The 16,677-nt window shown below is 45.6% G+C and overlaps 1 protein-coding gene across 7 annotated transcripts in view; it reads left to right on the plus strand.

The window, feature by feature from the left end:
• The window catches only part of LOC139054481 (SH2 domain-containing adapter protein D), a 75,109-nt gene that overhangs the window by 45,451 nt on the left and 12,981 nt on the right, over nucleotides 1-16,677 (plus strand). The gene's annotated exons all lie outside the window — the stretch shown is intronic.

Consider the following 16,677-nt stretch of genomic DNA (forward strand, 5'->3'; position numbering starts at 1 on the left):
TTCTTCATAGCAGTCACGCTAGAAATATGCCTGCTGCAATCTTCCGCGATGAAACACGCGGCACGGTTTTGAACAGATTCGAGAGAATTTATTAAATATTCCTGATGTGGCGACCAGATGGCGGAAGCGAATTCGAGCTGAGGACGAACAAAGGTTCTGTACGCTATTTCACGAGTGGCTGAAGGGGCTTCACGTAGGTTTCGTTTTAGGTAACCAAGTGTGCTAGATGCTTTTGCTGTAACATGCTTTATATGCGCCTTCCATGATAAGTTTGTTGTAATATGAATACCGAGATATTTGTACAAGGGGGTGACAGTGACAGCACTGTTGTTAAGCGAGTAAGTGTAAAGAGAGTTAGTTTTCTTTCGGCTGACAGTCATTAATTTGCATTTTTCTGTATTTAGTGACATTTGCCATAGCTTGCACCAGCTTGTAATCTTATCGAGATCTTTTTGAAGAGCGATGTGATCGTCGGGTGTCTTAATTTGGCGATAAACTACGCAATCGTCAGCAAATAATCTGATTGGTGATGTTATGTTCGATGGCAAATCATTTATGTAGATGAGAAACAATAGCGGACCCAGTACGCTACCTTGAGGTACACCAGATGACACATCGGCCAAGGAAGAAGAATGATTGTCAGTGAACGTAAACTGTTTGCGGGATGTGAGGAAGTTCCTTATCCACGATATTGTAAGGCTGTCTAAATGTAATGATGATAATTTGGCTATTAATCTAGAGTGGGGAACGCGATCAAAGGCTTTCGCAAAGTCAATAAAGATACTATCAATCTGGAAACCATTGTCTATGTATGTGAATAGCTCGTTAGTGAATTGTAGACCTGTAGACACTGTAGACAAAACCATTTGTAGACAAAACCATTTACAAACTACCACTGTTGTCAAGCCCACAATATTGTGCCACTTCATTGAGTGACACAAGAAGAAAGCACTTGGAACTCTAGAAATGTGCAGTAATTAATAGAAAATTAACATTTCACTCGACATCTTTTATCTGGAATTGCTATTTCGAGCACCGTCTGTTTACCAAGTGACATGTGATCATGGTGATTACACACCTTATTTTGCCACTCACTGCTTGCACATCATTCAAAGTTTCAGAACTGGTGTAACACTGGCTTAATTGTATTGCTGACAGAGAGCACATGGGAGTACTACAATATAGTGCCCTGAATAGAACTCATTATCTTTTGGTGAACTTATGCCATAAAGAAAGTTAATCACAGTAGGAGCTTGGTTGTCAGTGTCATTCCATTCATAGGTGGAAAGTTTTCATTTTTCCGGGGCGGGCTGGGGCTCAACCAGCTTTCTTAACCCCATATATATGTATATATATATATTGTTACGGTGGCAAAAGAAGACTAGGTCGTCGACATTGAAGGCGACGAAGTGGCAACAGCCTCTCGGGATCCGCAGCTGCTGTCTATATTCATCCTCTAAATACATAGTGTAAATAGTTATATACCTGTGGCATTTTGGTGGACGTGCGGGGTACACGTCTTCACCACGGAGCTCTGCAGCGGACGTCTCACCCAGCCTGAGACCATGCTTCCAGTGGAAGGCGGCGCATCTGCAGCAGCAATGCTAACTACACATACCCAGTACATTGCTCTACCTCAGCCGCAAGACCCTGGAAAGTTCAACAGCCTTGATGGTGTTGACGTGGAAGAATGGTTGAGGATGTATGAGCACATCAGCAAGGTGAGCAGGTGGGATCCGACCATAATGCTGACTAATGTCATGTTCTACCTCGACGGAACACCGCGAACGTGGTTTTACACACACGAGGAAGATCTAACCAGCTGGGACTTGTTCAGAGAAAAGCTGTCCGACGTTTTTGGTAACCCGACCAGTAGACAACTAGCTGCCAAGCAACAACTCGCCACGCATGCCCAAACTGATACTGAGTCGTATGTCTCCTACATTCAGGACGTCCTAGCCCTCTGTCATAAAATCGACACGTCCATGCCAGAGGCGGACAAGGTTGGACACATTATCAAAGGCATTGCGCACCATGCATTCAACCTTCTGGTGTTCAGAAACTTATCGACTGTCGACGCCATCATGAAGGAACGCCGCCGTTTCGAGCAGGCGAAGAGTCGCCGTACATACAATCATTTTACACGGCTTCCAAATACTGCAGCGGCCTCTTCCTTTACCGACCCCACCGACCAATCTAGCTCGCCACCATCAAGCGAAAACGTGACCCGAATTGTACGCTGCGAACTCGAAGCAGCGTTTCCTGCCTCGCCTCAACAGACATCTTGGAGCAACACTGCTGAGACGATATCGCTGATCCAGTCCGTCGTTCGCCAGAAAATCGCTAACATGGGTCTTCCCAGTGCCTGTTCCTTGAGTCGCCCTGACACGCGCCCTGCTTCGATGGCTCGGTGCTATCGTAGTCCACCTCACAGTGTCAGTTATGCCTACACTAACAGGAATCCCTCGGACTGCCGTACACCTGACGACAGGCCGATCTGTTCCTGCTGCAGCCGAATCGGTCACGTTTCCCATCACTGCTGGAGCTGTTGACCATCCCCTCCTCGAAACACCTTCAGGAATTCAAGTTCGTCCCAAAGTTCCTCATCCTGTCGCTTCTACGACTCTTCCGACGCCACTACCTCGACTCGACGCTGCGCTCTCTCACCATTGCCACAATGTCGCCAGCCACGTACGCCCCAACTTCACCGCTCTTGATCGCCAACCTACCCAGGACCGTCCCAGCAGAAAAACAAGGCAATGCGGCACCTCGAGGTGGTGCTGCAATGTTGGATTCGCCACAAAATCCTCCTTTGACGCTATTTACACAATGTAACCTTCTTGATGTTCAAGTTGATGGCACACCCATCACAGCCCTCATAGATACCGGAGCACACATATTGATTATGACCAGACGCCTACGCCACCATTTAAAGAAAATTGTTGCGCCTGCCGTTACTCAGTTCGTACGAATCGCTGACGGTAGCATGGTGACCGTGGTCGGAATGTGTACTGCACGTGTGAGCATTTTTGTCCGCCATACTGTCGTCCTTTTCACCGTGCTTGACCAATGCCCCCATGACCTCATCCTAGGCCTAGACTTCCTCTCCGCCCATTCAGCACTCATCGATTGTTCCTCAAGTACTGTGCGCCTTGACCTGCTCCTACTGGACGTTCCTCCAACACCACAGGAAATTTGCCTGAGACCTACTGATTTTGTTCACATTCCACCACAGGTCTTGACATACATCGAAATGTCTCCTTCTACGCCACTTCCCGATGGTGATTACATCTCTGCTCCCATAACTGCCATCGTTCTCACTCACAGTGTTACTGTTCCGCATACAATACTGAGGGTCACAGACAATCGCACGTACCTCCCTGTGGTGAATTTCGGGCTCGCTAAGCAAATTTTGCCTAAAGATATCACCCTGGCTACAATCACTGCCTTAGAAGTTAGTTGCATTGAGACTTTTGCCGTTAACGCTTCCTGTGAGCCTTTCTGGTCTGCCGAATGTACTGACAATGACATTAGGAAAATGATCGCCCCAAATCTCACTCCTGCGGAGACTGAACAGCTGTGCAGTCTATTACTTTCCTACAAGGATATATTCGACCTGAACAGTCGACCCTTAGGCCAGACGTCACTTGTCAAACATCGTATACATACAGGCGATAATCCACACATCCATCAGCGACCCTACCGAGTTTCAGCTTCGGCGTCTCATGTCATCAAAACGGAAGTAGACAAGATGCTAGCGAAAGACATCATTGAGCCACCGTCAAGTCCCTGGGCGTCCCCTGTTGTGCTGGTCAAAAAGAAGGACGGCTCATGGAGATTCTGCATTGATTACCGCCACCTCAACTGCATCACGAAGAAGGACGTCTACCCACTACCTCGTATCGATGACGCCCTCGATTGCCTATATGGGGCACAGTATTTTTCGTCCATCGACCTACGGTCCGGACATTGGCAAATCGCTGTCGATGATCTAGATCGTGAAAAGACCGCCTTTATAATGCCTGATGGTTTTTACCACTTCAAAGTTATGCGTTTTGGGCTATGTAGCGCTCCGGGTACCTTTGAGTGTATGATGGACTCATTACTCCAAGGATTCAAGTGGTTGACTTGTCTCTACTACGTAGATGATGTTATTGTGTTCTCGCCCTCATTCAGCACACACATTGAGCGCCTTTCAGCTGTACTTGCCGTCTTTCGCAAGGCCGGTCTACAGCTCAACTCCAAGAAATGTAACTTCGGCCATCGTGAGATTACTGTTCTTGGACATGTCGTCAGTGTGACTGGCATCCGACCAGACCCAGAGAAAATTTGCGCCATGAAAGAGTTCCCTGTTCTACGGTCCGCAAAAGATGTCCGAAGTTTCGTGGGCCTTTGCTCTTACTTCCGCCGCTTTGTTAAAAATTTTGCCACCATTGCACGCCCTCTCACAGATCTGAAGAAAAGTGTGCTGTTTTCATGGGGATCCTCTCAGGCCACTGCCTTTTTGTGCCTTACCGCAATGCTCACCACCCCACCGATTCTAGGACACTTCGATACTTCAGCCCCTACAGAGGCGCATACCAATGCCAGTGGCTACAGAATTGGTGCCATCTTGGCACAAGTTCAACACGGCCATAAACGTGTTCTCGCGTACGCTAGCCGTCTTTTGTCACCTGCAGAGCGGAACTACTCCATTACCGAGCGTGAATGTTTGGCAGTTGTCTGGGCAGTGGTGAAATTCCGCCCCTATTTACCCGGCAGGCCTTTTTCCATTGTAACAGATCACCACGCTCTCTGTTGGCTTTCGTTTTTAAAAGATCCCATGGGAGGCTTGGACGATGGGCTTTGCGGCTACAAGAGTATTCCTATTCGGTGGTGTATAGGTCTGGTCGCCTACACAAGGACGACGACTGCTTGTCCTCTTACCCTGTCCACATGCCAGCCAACGCTGACATGGACGCTTCCGCAAGTGTTCTTTCCATTTCCCAGCTTTTGGACATGGCCAACAAGCAACGCCATGACGCTACTTTGAGGGCCCTCATTGACCGCATGGAATCTGCTCCTACTGATCCATTGTTAGGGCGGTTTATCAATGACGGCAGATCGTACCGACGCAGTTTTCATCCGGACGGTCCTCCCCTTCTCCTTGTCGTCCCTCAACACCTCCGCTCAACCGTGCTTCAGGAGCTTCACGACGCCTCAACTGCCGGACACCTTGGGTTTGCTCGCACTTATGACCGCGTGCACTGCCGCTTCTACTGGCCCGGCCTCGCATGTTCCGTACGGCGCTTTGTAGCTGCTTGCAATCCCTGTCAACTTCGCAAAAAGCCAGCGACGCTTCCTGCCGGGTACTTGTAGTCGATCGACATTCCACCTGAGCCATTCTTTCGCGTGGGTTTGGATCTCCTTGGCCCTTTCCCCGAGTCCAGCTCCGGCAACAGGTGGATTGCTGTCGCTACTGATTACGCGACGCGCTATGCCATCACTCAAACACTTCCCACGAGCCGCGCAACCGACGTCACAGATTTCCTACTCCGGGATATCATTTTAGTACACGGCGCCCCGCGACAGCTCCATACCGACTGCGGCAGCACTTTCCTCTCTCAAGTCATAGCCGATATCCTACGCTCATGTTCTACCAAGCACAAACTGGCCACCTCCTATCATACCTAGACCAACGGCCTTACTGAGCGACTTAATCGGACCATTACTGACATGTTATCAAAGTATGTTTCACCCGACCACAAGGACTGGGATGTGGCCCTCCCTTATGTCACATTCACGTATACTTCATCACGCCACGATACAGCTGGGTATTCCCCCTTTTACTTACTCTTCGGTCATGACCCTGTATTACCATTGGACACTTCACTCCCCTTGACACAGGATTCAAGGACCAAGTATGCCCGTGACGCCATCGCCCACGCTGACCATGCACGCCAGCTTGCCCGTACTCGTCTTTTGGCATCGCAGGAATCTCAACGGCAAGCTTTCAATTGCCGCCATTGTGACACCTATTTTTCACCAGGCTCTCTCGTGCTACTTTGGTCCCCTTGCCGCTGAGTGGGGTTCTCCGAGAAACTCCTTCCATGCTACAAAGGCCCTTACTGTGTTCTACGTCAAGTGACCAATGTCACTTACGATTTAATTCCCGAGACCTCTGTCATGCCACCCGGTTCCACATCACCTGACGTCGTACATGTCTCTCGGCTTAAGCCTTACTATGCCCTCCCCGACGGCCCCGTCCGAAGCACTGGGACGATGCTTTTTCTGCTGAGGGCCGTGTTATGGTGGCAAAAGAAGACAAAGTCGTCGACGTTGAAGGCCTCTCAGGATCCCCGGCTGCTGTCTATATTCACACACAATATGTGTGTGTGTGTGTGTGTGTGTGTTTCTCATTAATTAATCACAGGGAACCCTGTTCATGAGAAGGAAATTCACAGAAGAATAAAAATAGATTGGATCGCATACGGCAGATATTGCCAGCTCCTGACTGGAAGCTTACCTTTATCATTGAAAAGGAAGGTGTACAATCAGTGCATTTTACCAGTGCTGACATATGGGGCAGAGACTTGGAGACTGACAAAGAAGCTTGAAAACAAATTAAGGACCGCGCAAAGAGCGATGGAACACAGATTTTTAGGCATAACGTTAAGAGACAGAAAGAGAGTGGTTTGGATCAGAGAGCCAACGAGTATAGGCAATATTCTAATTGACATCAAAAGAAAAAATGGAGCTGGGCAGGTCGTGTAGTGCGCTGGTCAGATAACTGTTGGACGATTAGGGTTACAGGATGGGTACTAAGAGAAGGAAAACGCAATCGAGGACGACAGAAGACTAGGTGGAGCAATTAAATTAGAGAATTTGCAAGTGCTAATTAGAATCGGTTGGCGTAAGACAGGGGTAATTGGAGATCGCAGGGAGAGGCCTTTGTCCTGCAGTGGACATATAACCAGATGATGATGACGATGTATTTCTTGCACTTTCAAGAAACTTCGTGTGACCTTGAAGCATTGTTCACTGAAGTGACGGCCATATATGAGAATTTGAAAGACCTCATAGTAGGAGACGCTTCGATTTCACAGCCTGAGTCCACTTCCACCACCAAGAATCTGGCGTATCTCAGTGGTGTAATATTCCTTCGTGAAGTGTCATATATTTGGCTATCACTAATATTGCTGCGAAGCAACTAACCGCTGCGGCAGTCAGACCTGTGACACAGCAAAGGATGCTAAGAATACCTGGGTCCGAACAGGCCGCCATTGGAGTCTGAACCTGGCAATGTTTAATACTGGAACGTTATCTAGTGAGGCGAGTCTGGCAGTGCTATTAAAAGAATTAGAGGGCAGTAAATGATATATAATAGGGCTCAGTGAAGTTAGGAGGACAAAAGCATATACAGTGCTAAAAAGTGGGCACGTCCTGTGCTACTGGGGCTTAGCAGGGAGACGAGAACTAGGAGTCGGATTCCTGATTAATAAGGATGTAGCTGGTAACATACAGGATCTCTGTAGCGTTAACGAAAGGGTGGCAGGTCTTGTTGTGAAACTTAATAAGAGGTACAAATAGAAGGTTGTACAGGTCTATGCCCCTGCATCCAGTCATGATGACCAGGAAGTCGAAAGCTTCTATGAAGACGTGGAATCGGCGATGGGTAAAGTAAAAACAAAATATACTATGGTGATGGGCGACTTCGATGCCAGGGTAGGCAAGAAGCAGGCTTGAGACAAGTCAGTGGGGGAATATGGCATAGGCTCTAGGAATAGCAGGGGAGAGTTATTAGTATAGTTTGCAGAACAGAATAATATGCAGATAATGAATACCTTCTTCCGCAAGCAGGATAGCCAAAAGTGTATGTGGAGGAGCCCGAATGGCGAGACTAGAAATGAAATAGACTTTATACTCTACGTTGACCCTGGCACCATACAAGATGTGGACGTGCTCGGCAAGGTGCACTGCAGTGACCATAGGGTGGTAAGAATTTGAATTAGCCTAGACTTGAGGAGGGAACGGAAGAAACTGGTACACAAGAAGCCACTCAATGAGTTAGCGGTAAGAGGGAAAATAGAGGAATTTCGGATCAAGCTACAGAACAGGTATTTGGCTTTAACTCAGGAAGAGGACCTTAGTGTTGAAGCAATGAACGACAATCTCATGGGCATCATTAAGGAGTGCGCAATAGAAGTCGGTGGTAACACCGTTAGACAGGAAACCAGTAAGCTATCGCAGGAGACGAAAGATCTGATCAAGAAACGCCAATGTATGAAAGCCTCTAACCCTACAGCTAGAATAGAATTGGCAGAACTTTCGAAGTTAATCAACAAGCGTAAGACAGCTGACATAAGGAAGTATAATATGGATAGAATTGAACATGCTCTTAGAAACGGAGGAAGCCTAAAAACAGTGAAGAAGAAACTAGGAATAGGCAAGAATCAGATGTGTGCGTTGAGAGACAAAGCCGGCAATATAGTTACTAATACGGATGAGATAGTTCAAGTGGCTCAGGAGTTCTAGAGAGATTTATATAGTACCAGTGGCACCCACGACGATAATGGAGGAGAGAATAGCCTAGAGGAATTCGAAATCCCGCAGGTAACGCCAGAAGAAGTAAAGAAAGCCTTAGGAGCTATGCAAAGGGGGAAGACAGCTGGGGAGGATCAGGCAACAGCAGATTTTGTGAAGGTTGGTGGGCACATTGCTCTAGAAAAACTGGCCACCCTGTATACGCAATGCCTCATGACCTCGAGCGTACCGGAATCTTGTAAGAATGCTAACGTAATCCTAATCCATGAGAAAGGGGACGCCAAGGACTTGAAAAATTATAAACTGATCAGCTTACTGTCCATTGCCTACAAAGTATTTACTAAGATAATCTCAAATAGAATCAGGATCACCTCAGACTTCTGTCACCCAAAGGACTAGGCAGGATTCCATAAAGGCTACTCAACAATAGACCATATTCACATTATCAATCAAGTGATAGGGAAATGTGCAGAATATAATCTGAATATTTTTCTGCTTGTCTATTAGCGGCAATCTGTTAAACTGCCGTTCTTTCTTTTTCTTTTTTATGTCACAGTGTATTTACATGCCTTGTATAGCCCCTCCTGCCTGGGCCATAACTGTTCGCCTGCAGTATTCTGAAATAAATAAATAAATAACCAACCCTTTCATTGATTATGAGAAATCGTTTGATTCAGCCGAAACCTCAGCAGTCATGGAGGCAGGCACGTACCCATGGGGGGGCCCGAGGGGGCCCGCCCCCCCCCCCCTTATATTCGGATGCATAACCCCCCCCCACACACACACACACACACTCCCCGCTCACGCCACCATTTCTCACACACATTCCTAAGGCGCCGCCAATTCAATGTTGAGACTTGACAGTTATTCGGCGGTCAAAATTTTGCTGCCTTTTTCACTCTTTTTGGATGGCGGTAGTTATCGGCGTCGCCTGGAATGTGATGGCCAGTTTCCTCATCAATTCGGTGCCTGCGCGATTAACTCGAGATGCATTCAGTTGTTACCGTCTATTCAACGGTCACGTCCATTGTTGTTGCTTCGTAAGTTCAACCTTCTTCGTGTAGACTGATCCAGGTACCAGGAAAGGGATTCAGTTGGTGGTCAGCTGGTCTGTATGCACCTGGAATGAGTTGAGGCCAGAGAAAATGCCAATTGCATTTAACTTTTCTTTTTGTTTCAATATTTCCTCGAGTGACGGTTCGCCGCGACGCTGACAGATTCGCGGAACCATATACCCGTGATATGGGTTAGATAAGGTGGAAAATAAAATAATGCGAGATAGCATCCATCATCAATCCCTGTAATAATCTTCAAACTTATAGGCAAATTAATATGACTGTCACCTGTTAACTCGTCTGGTTTTTCCCTTATTCTACAGCTCTTTTCGTGCAAAATTGCCAAATGGAAACAAGAGTCGCAAGGACTTGAGAAATTAAGTGATGTATTAAGGGAGAGAGCCGAGGCAACAACCAAACAGGAAGGAAAAGCAAAAATTAACAAATGTAACCGTTGTTTATGAAAATATTCATGGATCAACATCTTTTTATTTAAAAAGGAAGTAGAGAAAATGCCACCGGAAGTGGAGGACAATTCCATGTGTTCTGAATGACGCTTCTACAGTTATCATTCGAGCCGCTTAACATTGCCACTTCTCTGCTGTGCTTATGTAGATGTTTTTCTAACCTTCCGTGGTGGGTACAATACGTGCAGTGTCGTAGCTTCCTGCTCCATACGCGGGTATACGCGATTGGCGGCCACGCATTGTTACGTGACTTCCCAAATAACAATAAGAGTTGGTTGTGGCTCTTAACTTTTCAGAGCAGTAAATGAGGGATCCAAAAGAACTGCGATTGTTCTGCAAATATAAATTTCTGTATATTTCTTCCAGAGATAATTCAAAAAACGCTACTATGGTGGGATACAATTTAAGAGGAAGCTTTAGCTCAGGCCCAACTCTGAGGCGGCCTATTCAAATAGATGTAAAATGCAAAAATGTTTTTCTGAGATAACCCCTGGATAGATTTTAATGAAATTTGTTGCATTTGAGAGACACAGTTAAATTCTAGTGACTGCTTGAAGTGGAATTTCGAATTAGTGCTTGAATTTTGTTTAAAATATTTTCATATATTCGACAGTTTGAAAAAAATAGAAGCACAAAGTTTACAAATCCATAGCTCTGCATCACGAACAGATGTTGCGGTCCTGTAAACGGCATAGATTAGACCATTCAAAGCGGACAAATTCGATATATCGTTTTACATGGTATGTGAATTTGTTACGTTGTTTACAAGGGTTCTGCAAAAGGCGTATTTCCATATTGCTAGATTTGTTGAGATTCATATGTAGCATATCACTTTTGTCCGCTTTAAATGTACTACTAGATGCAATTCACAGAATTGTGATATCATTTTTCGTTGCCAAAAGACAGAGTTGTAAACTTGATAGTCTCGTTTTCTAAAACTTTTTGGCTTTGATAATTTTTAATAAAAATTGACAATATAAAGCGAAAATTCGAAACCAACAGTCACTAGAGCTTTTTCTTTTAGATGCAACAAACCTCGTCACATTTGGTGCAGTTGTTGCTGAGAAAAACTAATTCTCCTTTTACATGTATTTAGATAGGAGCACCCAAGCTGAAGCTTCCTCTTAAGTCTGCAATGAGGCCCTGGGCCGCTATTTTGTAGGGATGCCTTATGCCTTATTCTATGCTATTCTTATCATCCACCACACACGGCCGCCTGATCCCTTTGATAATGTGGGTAGACCGTCGCTCTGACCACTGGCCAAGCGCGAAAAGCCTGAAAAAGCATAGAATCGGAAAAGGCATCGCTACAAAATACCGGCCCTGCCCGCGCCCTCATAACTGCCAGCCACTGTTCCTCCGCGAAGCTGCAAATAATTCGTGCTTCAAACCTCTTCTGTTACCCAAATAAGGCGGTAACTACAAAAATAAAATTATTAGCGTGTAATTTTATACCTTTCACCTTGCCTATTATAGTGGAATGGCGAATGCCTAATTCATTATTGAACTGAAATAGCATGCTTGCTTCGCTACAACTATTTGTTGTGAAGTTTCACTTCAGTTGGCAGTGAAGTTTCATGAGTAAAACGGGTTCAGCAGTGGCATGAACTGCACAGCAGACTTTTGAAGAGTGAAATGCTCAGAGTCGATACATTTTGTCCATGTCTGTTGCACGCCTCATTGTTTCCACCGATGAAAATACTTTTGAAGAACAGCAGACGCTCCGGAGGTATCAAGTACGACGTCATGTTGAAAAGGCCGCATGACGACGATTTTTTTTGCTTCTGTCATTGGCTGGCAGAGTAACAAAACTTCGTGCGGTTCGTGTGCCTTTGTTTCCAGCTACTGTTTTCAAAGTTCTATTCTGTTAAAGTAATCTTTATTTTACAGTTTCTCTTCTTTACTTGTTCTTGGCAGTGTTGTTCCTGCGCTTCTTTCCTGCACAAGCCCATTTGGCGTGGTTCTTTGTTTGCCAAGTAAAGGAGAGGCGTATCGCACAGGCATACCTGTAAAATACACCTTGTTTCATTTTTTTTTTGTGGGTTTACGCATTTTTATGGTGAACGGTGGGCATTATTCACATATGTACTAGTAAAGGTACCCCCCCTCCCATTTGCATAGAAAAGTTGCCTTGAGTAGGGGGCCCCCCCTGAAAAAAAATCCTGGGTACGTGCCTGCATGGAGGCATTACGGATTCAGGGTGTAGACGAGCCGTACGTAAAAATACTGTAAGATATCTATAGCGGTCCCACAGCCACCGTAGTCCTCCATAAAGAAAGCAACGAAATCCCAATAAAAAAGGCATCAGGCAGGGAGATACGATCTCTCTAATGCAATTCACAGCGTGTTTACAGACGGTATACAGAGTCCTGGATTGGGAAGAATTGGGGATAAGAGTTAGTGGAGAATACCTTAGTAACTAGCAATTCGCTGATGATATTGCCTTGCTTAGTAACTCAAGGGACCAATTGCAATGCATGCTCACTGACCTGAAGAAGCAAAGCAGAAGGATGGGTCTAAAAATTAATCTGCAGAAAACTAAAGTAATGTTTAACAGTCTCGGAAGAGAACAGCACTTCAAGATAGGTAGCAAGGCACTGGAAGGGTTAAGGGAATACATCTACTTAGGGCAGGTAATGACTGGGGATCCGGATCATGAAACTGAAATAATCAGAAGAATAAGAATGGGCTGGTGTGCGTTTGGCGAGCATTATCAGATCATGAACAGCAGGTTGCCATTATCCCTCAAGAGAAAAGTGTATAAAAGCTGTGTCTTACCAGTACTGACGTACAGGGCAGAGGCCTGGAGGCTTACGAAAAAGGTTCTACTCAAATTGAGGACGATGCAACAAGCTATTGAAAGAAGAAATGATGGGTGTAATGTTACGGGATAAGAAAACAGCAGATTGGGTGAGGGAACTAACGCGAGGTAATTACATCTTAGTTGAAATCAAGGAAAAGAAATGGGCATGGGCAGGACATGTAATGAGGAGGGAAGATAACCGATGGTCATTAAGGGTTACGGACTAGATTCCAAGGGAAGGGAAGCGTAGCAGGGGGCGGCAGAAAGTTAGGTGGGCGGATGAGATTAAGAAGTTTGCAGGGACAACATGGCCACGATTAGTACATGACCGGGGTAGTTGGAGAAGTATGGGAAAGGCCTTTGCCCTGCAGTGGGCATAACCAGGCTGCTGCTGCTGCTGCTGCTGCTGCTGCTGCTGCTGCTGCTGCTGCTGCTGCTGATGATGATGATGATGATGATGGTGGTGGTGGTGGTGGTGGTGGTGGTGGTGGTGGTGGTGGTGGTGATGATGATGAACGTTGCTTTGCCTTTCCGGCGAAACTGCAGCCTTTCTCTTTCTCTCTTCATTTTCTGTGAGTCCGAGTATAAGCGCTGCTGCGCATGACTGCTAATAATTCTGATTTCGAGTGAATCCGGCTTGGCCTCATTTCATTAGCTGAGTGAATTATACTGAGTGCTCCAACTATCATGCACCAAGACTTAAAGAAATAGCAATAGCATTACTACAGCCACCAGTAATGTTTTGTTACTGAGATTTATTTTGGTAATTGCAATTATTTAACTCGAGAAGTACTGTCCTAATTATCAAAGGGTCAGTAGGACATTCGTAAGCACCCTCAAATGACATCTGATTGGGGTGTTTTCAGCGACTAACTAATTTCGTAAAATTTTTTCCGACTGGCAAAGAAACATCACGAAATATGAAAAATACCACGTGACTGTGCTCCCACCTGCATCATAAAGCAGCTCCCTCAAATAATCTGATTGAAAGCAACTGCATTGCCTATCGCAAACGCGGAAACACAGTGCATCACCTTGATAATGGTACGGAAGGAGCACCAACAGCACGTTTCGCCACACTTATTATCCATCTCTCGAGGCTGACTGATAACATTGATAACAAAAGCCCCTTGATAACATGGCTGAAGCGCTGCTCTGACCATGCACGAAATGCGCCACACAATGTAATAGGCATAGCATGTTTCAAAACCCCGGCTTTTGCTCGCACCGTATCGACAGAGTGTGCGCGCAGCTATATTTCGCGCCAGAAACTTGCTTTGGACCAGAGCCAAATTAAAGTGATGGGTTTAGTTTTCATGAGAGTATATACATGCTGCAAAAACAGGTTCATGGCATAAAATAAAAATGAAATAAACAGACCAGGAAGCGACCCACGTGTTGAGAAAAGGCAAAATCAATGCGTTCAAGAAAGTAAATAACTACTTCTAAATTAGCCGAATTGAAAATTGGGGTGCCTGCACCAAAAATTCAAAAGAAAACGGCAGATATTAGTATGCTCATATTATCTATGAATTCGTAAGCACCGTTGAACACCAGCTGCTGCCTAGAGGACTTGTTCGAATAGGTCTCCTTCTCCAACTACGCAGTGCTGAGTCCGCTTTATCACATCTTCTGTGGCTTTCTTGATGAGTAACAATGGAATTCTTTGGCAGACATTTATTATCATTGTCTTGAGCTAATATTACGTCCGTCTCGATCATGTAAGCCCGATCTTTCACATGAGCCTAAAGAAAGCAATTGAGTGGAAAGAGGTCAGGTGACCTGGCCGGCCAATTTACACGCCCGTGCCTTCCAGTGTATTGCACATGAAAAGTCGCATTTAGCCAGTTTCGTGCTTGGCTGCTGCTGTGTGCTGGTAACCCATTTTGCTGATACCCCAGAAGCAGAAGACATGATAGCGGGACTTCGTTGAGAAACCACTCTTTCAAGGATTTCGTCCACCTAATGCTGTCCAGTCAGTGTGTGACCGAAGAAGATGGGACTGATCATATCACCGGCATAAATTTAGAGAAAGACTTGGTGACTGGGACGAAACAAAATGCACTTTTAAACATTTGCATTGACATTGTCAATTTGCTTTTAGGGTCATAGGTTTTGTGGCAAAAAGAACCATACGTGCAGTTTACGCTAAGACAACAAATATCACAGCTTGTTTCCAACTAACACCACACGCGACATGCTACTTCAGCCGAGGTGCAGCAAATAAGGCACTAGCTTGATCATAATGTTTTACAGCGAAGCTCTATATGGCTAGCCGATTCATCATCCATCTGTACCCTGTACGCCAAAAACTCCTCCGGCGCAACCCCATTCGAATGCACGAAAAAAGAAAAGCGATAAAGAGGCACGCAATTGGCTGCACCAGTAGGGACGTCGTTGCTCTCTGTCACAGCCTAGCGGGCGCGCAAAAATTTCTCCACCCACATAAATAGATAGGCCACGCGTCATATGTACTCCTGATGAGCAGGCAGCTTTCGATCAGCAATGTCGCAAACAGAACCGGGAACGAGCTCGTCTACGCCATCCAAATGCGACAGCCCGGGCACAAGAACAGGCTCGTGCAGCCCAGCACAAGCAGCAACTGCGTACTGAGGATCCGGCAGCCTACCAAGCCGTTGTTTAATGAACCATCGGGATTAATCCAGTGATAAACACTGGGGCCACACGTTTCAGCTTCGCTGATTAACCATCTGCACGGAGTGCTTGGACGGTGATTCTTTTCTTTGTTTCCATCATTTCGTTCTGGCTAACTCAGAAGGAGCCTGTTCGAGGGTGTTGCTTTGTGATGCAGGTGGAAGCGCAGTCACATGGTATTCACCATATTTTGCAGGTTTTATTCTTGGCTAGAAAAAATTAGTAAATAATAAAAGGCTCTACCAAAGGGGTATCTAAAGTTTACAGTTTGTTTTTTTTTCAGGGTCAAAAAGCACGCAAAGCGTCTTGAAGCGAGCTGAGCATACAGCAACATATTCATTCCGTAGGCATGAGCTACCCATACGTTTAAAATAATTGTTAATTGGCTACCTCCTTCTCGTTAAAAATATAATAAACCTTTTCCTGTGTATATATTTAAATATATTGTATATGTGCATGGTGTTTATTGTGGAAACTTAAAACAATGTTGAAGTGAGAAAATACGGATGAGGCAGCCACCACTGGTCGTTCTAATGTGCTTGATCTCCTACTGTCAGGATTTGCAGAAATAAGACAATCATCATCATCATCATCATCGTCGTCAGCCTGGTTACGCCCACTGCAGGGCAAAGGCCTCTCCCATACTTCTCCAACCACCCCGGTCATGTACGAATCGTGGCCATGTTGTCCCTGCAAACTTCTTAATCTCATCCGCCCGCCTAACTTTCTGCCGCCCTCTGCTACGCTTCCCTTCCCTTGGAATCCATTCCGTAACTCTTAATTACCATCAGTTATCTTCCCTCCTCATTACGTGTCCTGCCCATGCACATTTCTTTTTCTTGATTTCAACTAAGATATCATTAACTTGCGTTAGTTCTCTAACCCAATCTGCTCATTTCTTATCCCTTAACGTTACACCTATCATTCTTCTTTCCATAGCTCGTTGCGTCGTCCTCAATTTAAGTAGAACCATTTTCGTAAGCCTCCAGGTTTCTGCCCCGTACGTGAGTACTGGTAAGACACAGCTGTTAACAGCTGTGTCTAACAGCTGTGAAATAAAACAAATTATGAATTAAAATCCATGCACGTCCGCACCAACAGTGATGCAGTAAGCTATTGTCGACAATAAAATTTTAAGTGAGACGATTGAGGCAAGTCAAACGAAACCTCAAAT

Source organism: Dermacentor albipictus, chromosome 1, assembly GCF_038994185.2.
Source record: "Dermacentor albipictus isolate Rhodes 1998 colony chromosome 1, USDA_Dalb.pri_finalv2, whole genome shotgun sequence".
NCBI classification, from domain to species: domain Eukaryota; kingdom Metazoa; phylum Arthropoda; class Arachnida; order Ixodida; family Ixodidae; genus Dermacentor; species Dermacentor albipictus.